The 7068-nt window shown below is 34.7% G+C and overlaps 1 long non-coding RNA gene across 4 annotated transcripts; it reads left to right on the top strand.

Moving 5' to 3' along the window:
• Positions 1–2521: 2521 nt before the first annotated feature.
• LOC114259969 (uncharacterized) lies at positions 2522–6582 on the top strand. Of its 4 annotated transcripts, none has more exons than XR_003628472.2 (7): positions 2522–2777; positions 2846–2924; positions 3911–3998; positions 4748–4803; positions 5003–5124; positions 5266–5406; positions 5519–6582. It is a non-coding gene; the product is annotated as an uncharacterized LOC114259969 (long non-coding RNA). The 4 variants fall into 4 exon arrangements; XR_014361194.1 differs by having other exon boundaries at positions 3911–4642; XR_014361193.1 differs by lacking the exon at positions 5003–5124 and having other exon boundaries at positions 2522–2740.
• The last annotated feature ends 486 nt before the right edge of the window (positions 6583–7068 follow it).

Genomic DNA, 7068 nt, shown 5'->3' with positions numbered 1-7068 from the left:
TGATATGTTTGACCAAAGTGATATGTTAATGCTAATGGAAGTATCACACATAATTTGAATACGAATATGAACATGACTCTGTTTTTAATACGACTATGCTTATCTCTCTGATTGGTATGATATGAAACTGGACATCATTCATTAAAATTTTTATTATGTTATTATTCACTGAGCTTTCGTTCACTATATGTATTATGTATGTAGGTGACCAGGCTCAGAGTTGATGACTTGGAGTCTATGTTTTGTTGGCCAACCATTGTGCCTTCCGAGGAGGTTCTGGAAAGAGTTCAGTGGTCGAGTTTTGTAAACCAAGACATAAGCTTAAGACTTTTGTTATTTTGTGACTAGTTCTTTTGTTCTACTTTGTGTATAATAACAAGGTTGGATGGATGTATATGACGTCATATATGTATATATATATATATATATAAGGTTTTAAATTATCTGTTCCATGTATGTCTGCACAGCTCTATGGACTATGTATGTTTCTATATTTGCTTATGCAGCCCTTTATTTTGTGATAATCTGCTCAGAGGCCTTTGGTAATCCAAGGATTACTGGCTGATTATGACGCTAAACTTATAGGGGCGGGTTTGGATCGTGACATTAGTAGTCTAAATACTTCTATATAATGTTTATATATTTAAATTTTTTTTTTGCTTTATTATTAAAAAAAATTATGTGCTTTTTTTAAAAAAATAAAAATAAATTCTCTCTCTCTCTCTCTCTCTCTCTCTGTCTGTCTCTCTCTCACACACACACACACACACACATACATACACACCCACTCATCGTTCCGTTCTCTCTCTCGCCCGCTCTCGCTTCCTATCATCCTTCGACACTAACTCCATCACCACTATCATCCATCTAAATCTATCTCCAATATACACAAATCCATTACCGATCTACCAAGATCTATCTCTGATCTACATCATATCCATTACCAATCTTCACCGTCCTTTTCAATCCCCTCCATTGTCAAAAATCTACATCATTATCACCGATCTTCACCATTGTCACCGATCTTCATCGTTGTCGACGATCTTTACATCCACTAGAATGCTAAAATTATTTTTGCAATTTGTAATACTTGTTTTGTGGTTACATGTGCTACAAACTCTTTGTTGTGTATCACTATTGCTTTTACCTGGTATGAAGCATTTGGTTTCACGTGTCTTTTCTCTTTTTTTACTGGCACACTTGGTGCAGTTGTATTTGGCCGAATCTTAATGGCACTTGGTATTATTGATTGGGAAACTATTCTCTGATTTTTTTTTATGAAGCGTCACAACCTCAAGGGGGCTTTTCTTAAAATTATATTCTGATCATATGCATAACCTTAGAGAGATTTTTTTTTTGTCAAGATATATTCTGAAATTATTCTATATTTTTATCTTACTCCCACTACAAGAATCTACACTTTTAGCAGCTACTTTTCGCGACTAATATAAAAATTGGTAGCTAAAAGTTACATTTTGGCTACCAAATATGAGTTAGTTGCGAATGATCATTGTTTTTGGCGACCAAATATGAGTTGGTCGCAGAAGATGATATTTTGGCGACCTAAATTAAAGTTGGTCACAAAAAGTGGTATGGTTTTGGCGACCAACTACAAATTTGGTCGCGGAAGGTCATCTTTTGGCAACCAAAAATTAAGTTGGTCTCAGAAAATCAAAATAAGTTGGTTGTGGAATTGGCGACCAAAAGTTTGGTCGACAAAAACTTATTTTTAGCGACAAAAAAATATTTTAGTCGCCGTATATTGAGTTTCGACTACTAAAACAATTTAGTCTCCGAATGGAAAATAAAAAATTATTTTATATCTTTTGGCGACCAAAATTTTGGTTGCCAAAAACTTATTTTCAGCGACTAAAAATGTTTTAGTCACCGTATGTTGAGTTTTGGCTACTAAAACTATTTAGTCACCGAGTGAAAAATAAAAAATTATTTTCTATCTTTTGGCAACCAAAATTTTGGTCGCCAAACACTTATTTTTAGCGACTAAAAATATTTTAGTCGTCGTATATTGAGTTTTGGTTACTAAAACTATTTGGTCACCGAATGGAAAATAAAAAATTATTTTTTATCTTTTGTGACCAAAATTTTGGTCGCCAAAAACTTATTTTCAGCGACCCAAAATAAATTAGTCGTCGTATATTTATTTTTTCCGACCAAAAAAAAGTTAGTTGCCAAATTAATACTTTTGGTGACTAATATTTTAGTCGCCATTAATTAAGCTTTGGCTACAACAATATTTTAGTCGCTAATTAGTTTTCATTTGCCAATTTTCTCTCTCACACAGATGAAAAATTATTTAATTTAATTTTTAGTCGCCAAACAAAAAATAAAAAAATTATTTTTTTCTTTGGCGACCAAAAATTTGGTCGCCAAACATTTATTTTCAACGATTAAATTGTTTTGGTCGCCAAAAGAACTAAAATATTTGATATTTCAAATTTAGCACTCCTATTTAATATTGGCGCCCTATTTTGTTTTACACCTCCTTTTGTTCTCTCCCTAATACACAGTCTGTGACCACCAAACCTCACCCAATCTCACCTCGACCTCGACCTCGATCCCCTCGTACTCCAATCACTACGCTACCCCAACACTCTCAAACCCTCCTAACAACTCTACAATCAGAACTGCTTCCTTCAAACCCCACACGATCCCAACTCCCACCTTTGCTTCTTCCTCGACAATTACTGAGACTTCGACCTCAATTTCTTCTACCCTAATGGTGCGAAACTTCAAGTTCTAGCCCCCCAATCTTCCAAGTACTATTTTTGTTTTGTTTTTTTTTCTTGGGTTTCTGAACTTGATTTTTGATTTCTTTGTTTTATAGGCTGAATCAACCGAAGAACAACTCGAAGCTCTCTTCGATTACCACCGTGTTCAACCCTTCGATGTTGTCTGCCTCGACGGTCTGTCCTCTCTCTCTCTCTCTATATATATATATCTTTGTATTGTGATTTGGACAGGGATGTCAATTTTAACAAGTTAGTGGGAGAAATTCCAAATGACATAACTAGAAAGAATTTGAAGTTTGTGTAAGTATGATGCCCAAAATTTATGTTGCATTTGGTTATGTTTTAAACAGTACTTTGTTTTTTCTCCTATGGATCTAAAAGTTATTAAAGCAAGGCAAAGTGGTTTCTGGAAACAAAATTTGTACTACTGCAATCTGGTCACCTTTTGAGATTTGCCATTTGTAACACAACTTTCAGATTTCCTCTATTTTTCTTTCCATTATTAATCATCTTTTTTGTTTGTCAATATTTTCCCTCAAAACATAGAGAGAGTTAGAGGGATAAAGATTATGGTTTGCATATTGTCAGTGTCACAGGATTCTGGCTTGATATTTTGCAAAGTTAATCCATTTCAATGTATATCTTTATTTACATAAATGCGTAGTTATTTTATTCCTCTTCCTTTCCTTGCATTTAATTTCAATCCCAACATTGCCTGCACTATAAATGGGGTTATTTGTACACTTTAGGCGAAGTGGACGAAGCGAAAAATAGGATAGTTCTACTCACATTGCATATTCTTTGTTGGTTTTGATTGCTAATACATTTCAATGTCTTTTTGATCATATATATTTTAATGTTGAGTAACTACTTTTTTACTTGAATGGAAGCATGTGCAGAAAGTCAATAGGCCCATCATGACTTGTGTGCTGTGACTACTCATTTTGGCAGATCATGATCTGTTTACCGCTGTTGTTTATTTATTTATTTCTTTGGATAAGCCACTGTTGTTTTAAAATGTATGATAGACTGCAAATGGCAAATGTTGTAAATTGTAATGTATTATTTTGCACAATTGCCTATTTTAAGCTAATAGGAGTCTAGTGTTGTGTTCTCCAGCTAATAATCATTGAACTTGTTAACGGTCTTCAATATTTTAGGGTTCACATGGCTTCATGACATCACATAAATGGCGTGACACAATTGGAGCTTTTATAAATGTTGACACATCTGGGACAGGAGGCCTAGGTAGGATTCTATCTGCAGCTTGCACTCCTTTGCTAATATTGTCAAATTATTTGTACCATGCTTGTGATATATATTTTTGGCACTGCAAAGTGCTTCTTGGTAGACCTTGTCCTTTTTGGTGGGTTATAGGGATTGATCAATAACCTCAAGCTCAATGCTTTAAAATAAATAAACGTGCTAGCTTACTTATTGTAATAGCAATAATGATAAAAATTCACTTGTTCAACATTGTTAATTTCTAGTTGAAAAATGACTGTACAAAAGTACGTAGTAACTAGACTATATTAGGAAGTAGCTATTATTTCTGGAAAACATAAAGAGGGTTTCTCTGTCTTTCTATAGTTATATATATGTTTGGGAGGTGAAATTGGATGGTTTGATGTATGGTTACAATTGCTATTTTTTATTATTGTAAGGGGTTTTGGGGTTTTAGTTTTGGGCTTTGGGGTTTTGTGAGTGGATTTGGGCTTCTTATGTATACGTATATGTATATGTTTTTTTTTTTTAAGTTACAAATCTTCCTAAATTAAGTGTCCCTAAAATTATTCAATTATATATTTTCCATTTATTTCTAATTAATTATATAGTTCTGACAATAACTTTACATGGCAAGGCCCTGATTAGCTTGCTTGTCAGGAGAACATGTAAGACGACTCTATTTTAGTTTCTTCCTTCCTCCTGCATACTTCCCATTTAAATGGCAATTTTTTTTAGTTCTAACAAATTTTCTTTATTTTTTCTTTTATTAGGAATCTATACATAAAGAGAATTCTTCCATGCATGAAAGATTTCAATTGTCCAAGATGTAAGTATACTCTTTTGGAGTACAGTTGTGTCCAATGCCCTAATTTTCTCCTTTGTAATGAACAAAATCTCGTCATACTGTTGTGTCTAGTCTATGCCACCCCCACTTACAATACTTGTTTTTTATGCAAACAAAATACTATCATTGGTTGAATTGTAGAAGATAAATTGATCATTGGTTGTGTGTGAAATTTCATTAGATTTTAATGTTTGATTCACTCCATGGAAGCACCTATTTGCATTATGCTTCTTTCTATGGCCATCTAGATTGCCTACAAGCTATTCTTTCTACTGCCCTTTCCACCTCTGTTGCACATTCCTGGTGACCCTCTCTCTCTTTCTCTCTCTCTCTACACACACACACACACATACACACTCTCATATATGCTTGTGTGTAGAGAATATCCATGAAGTTGCTAAAGTTGTGGTTGTTTTGTTTGGTTTGATTTGGAGTTGATGGCAGGGGATTTGCAAGGGTTGTGAATATAAGAGATAAAAATGGAGCAACCCCATTGCACTTGGCAGCCTGACAAGGATGGCCGGAGTGTGTTCATATGTTGTTAGACAGTGGGGCTCTTGTTTGTGCATCTACTAGGGGATGTGGGTAAAACTCTCTTATTGAAGGTTTTCTAGTATAATGCAATAGCATTGTTAATTTGTCATTAATATTTATAAGAGTCCTGCTGCTGTGTGTTCTCTTGTGTGTTCATATGTAGTTTGAAGCTTTTTCTTCTAAGGGCAAATGCTACTGTGTTAACTTCTCTAGCCACAGAACAGGTAAAGAATGTTGTGATGTCAATTTGTTTTTTTTTGTTTAACAATTTATTTTTTAAAGAGCTGCCCTTGAAATTTGTTCGTATTTGCATTTTCTACTATATTTATCAGCGAGGTTAGAATTTCAAGATGCCTTAACTGTGAATTATATGAGCATTTGCACTGTTTTATCAATATGTGTTTGGAGATGATGTATAAAATAAGTTATTAACTGGAAGAATCTATGATAATCATTACTAATGATTTTGCTTGCCTTAGTCACTGTTGGGGCATGAATCGACATCTAGAGTCCTTTTTAGTTCTTCTCTGTATTCTCTTACTTAGAGAAAAAAAAAATAATCTTCTCTATATTTGGCCATATGTCTCAAAGAGTCAAAGACCAATTGTAAATAGTATAAATGGATTAGTTGCAGATCTGATTCATGAAGATTTTGATTTTTCATTTATGAATTTAAACTCGTCGTGCTTCTCTTAGGGTGTACCGTATAAAGAATGGTTTGGAATCGCTACAGCTTTCATTTTAATTACTAGATTCCTGGTAAGTAACAACCATAATTGGCGATTTCCTTTTTGTTGTTTTATTTATTTATTTATTTATTTTTTCACATAAAAATAAAAATAACCAAGATCAAACATAGGTGGTGGTCTATACAATTTCTTTGTCTACCACAATTCTAGCGTATACTTACTTTGTGATTCTGTGATTTGGGTAGAAGGTAAAGAGAAAACAAGAAAATATCTATTTTATTGATTTTCTGAATGAATGAACATTATACAGAGAAGATAGTATATATACAAGAGTGATTTACTTAACCTAACCATAACCGTCTAACTAAACTATAGTTAAACTCTAACAAACTAACTACCTAGCCTTGATAATACATACGTGACTATTGGAGTATTGCTCTAAAGCTGCTGAGCTGTTGTGGCTGTTGCTCTGCTTTGGAGCTGCTGGAGCTGTTGTGATTGCTGCTCTGCTGGAGCTACTGTGCTGTGGTTATGGCTGTACTGCGGCTGCGGCTGTGCTGCTGTGGAGCAGATGGAGCTCTAGCTGCTGCTCTGCTGGAGCTGCTGTGTTGTGGTTGTGGCTGTGCATTGGTTGAGCTGCTGTCTTCATCAAAAGGGGCAAGAAACTCTTTTGGTTGCCGGCCATTGCACCATTGATGTCTGTTATTTTATCTACTCTTATCATTTTCCTGACAAGAGCTGATAAATATGGAGTTAAAATAGTAAAACACATCAAAGGAGGGCTATAGCGATCCCGGTTGTCCCGTTACTGTTTTGTCGTATTCCGGACTTTGGTCCCGTGGAGTTGGTGGTTGTATACCTTGTTGTCATCCTTTACTTCTTTGTTTGAGTTTTAGGATGGGTTGAGTATGTTTTGAGCAGGTGAGTTGAGCCTTGATCTAAATTCTTGTTGCCAGGTTTTTGGTCATTCCACTCGAGCGGGTCGTATAGCGCTCGAGTGAATATTGCACACTTTCAGTTTTTC

This window comes from Camellia sinensis, chromosome 2 (assembly GCF_055761805.1).
Source record: "Camellia sinensis isolate YWXY chromosome 2, ASM5576180v1, whole genome shotgun sequence".
NCBI lineage: Eukaryota > Viridiplantae > Streptophyta > Magnoliopsida > Ericales > Theaceae > Camellia > Camellia sinensis.
The sequence above is the reverse complement of the archived record's forward strand: the minus strand, read 5'-3'. Positions and strand labels throughout refer to the sequence as shown.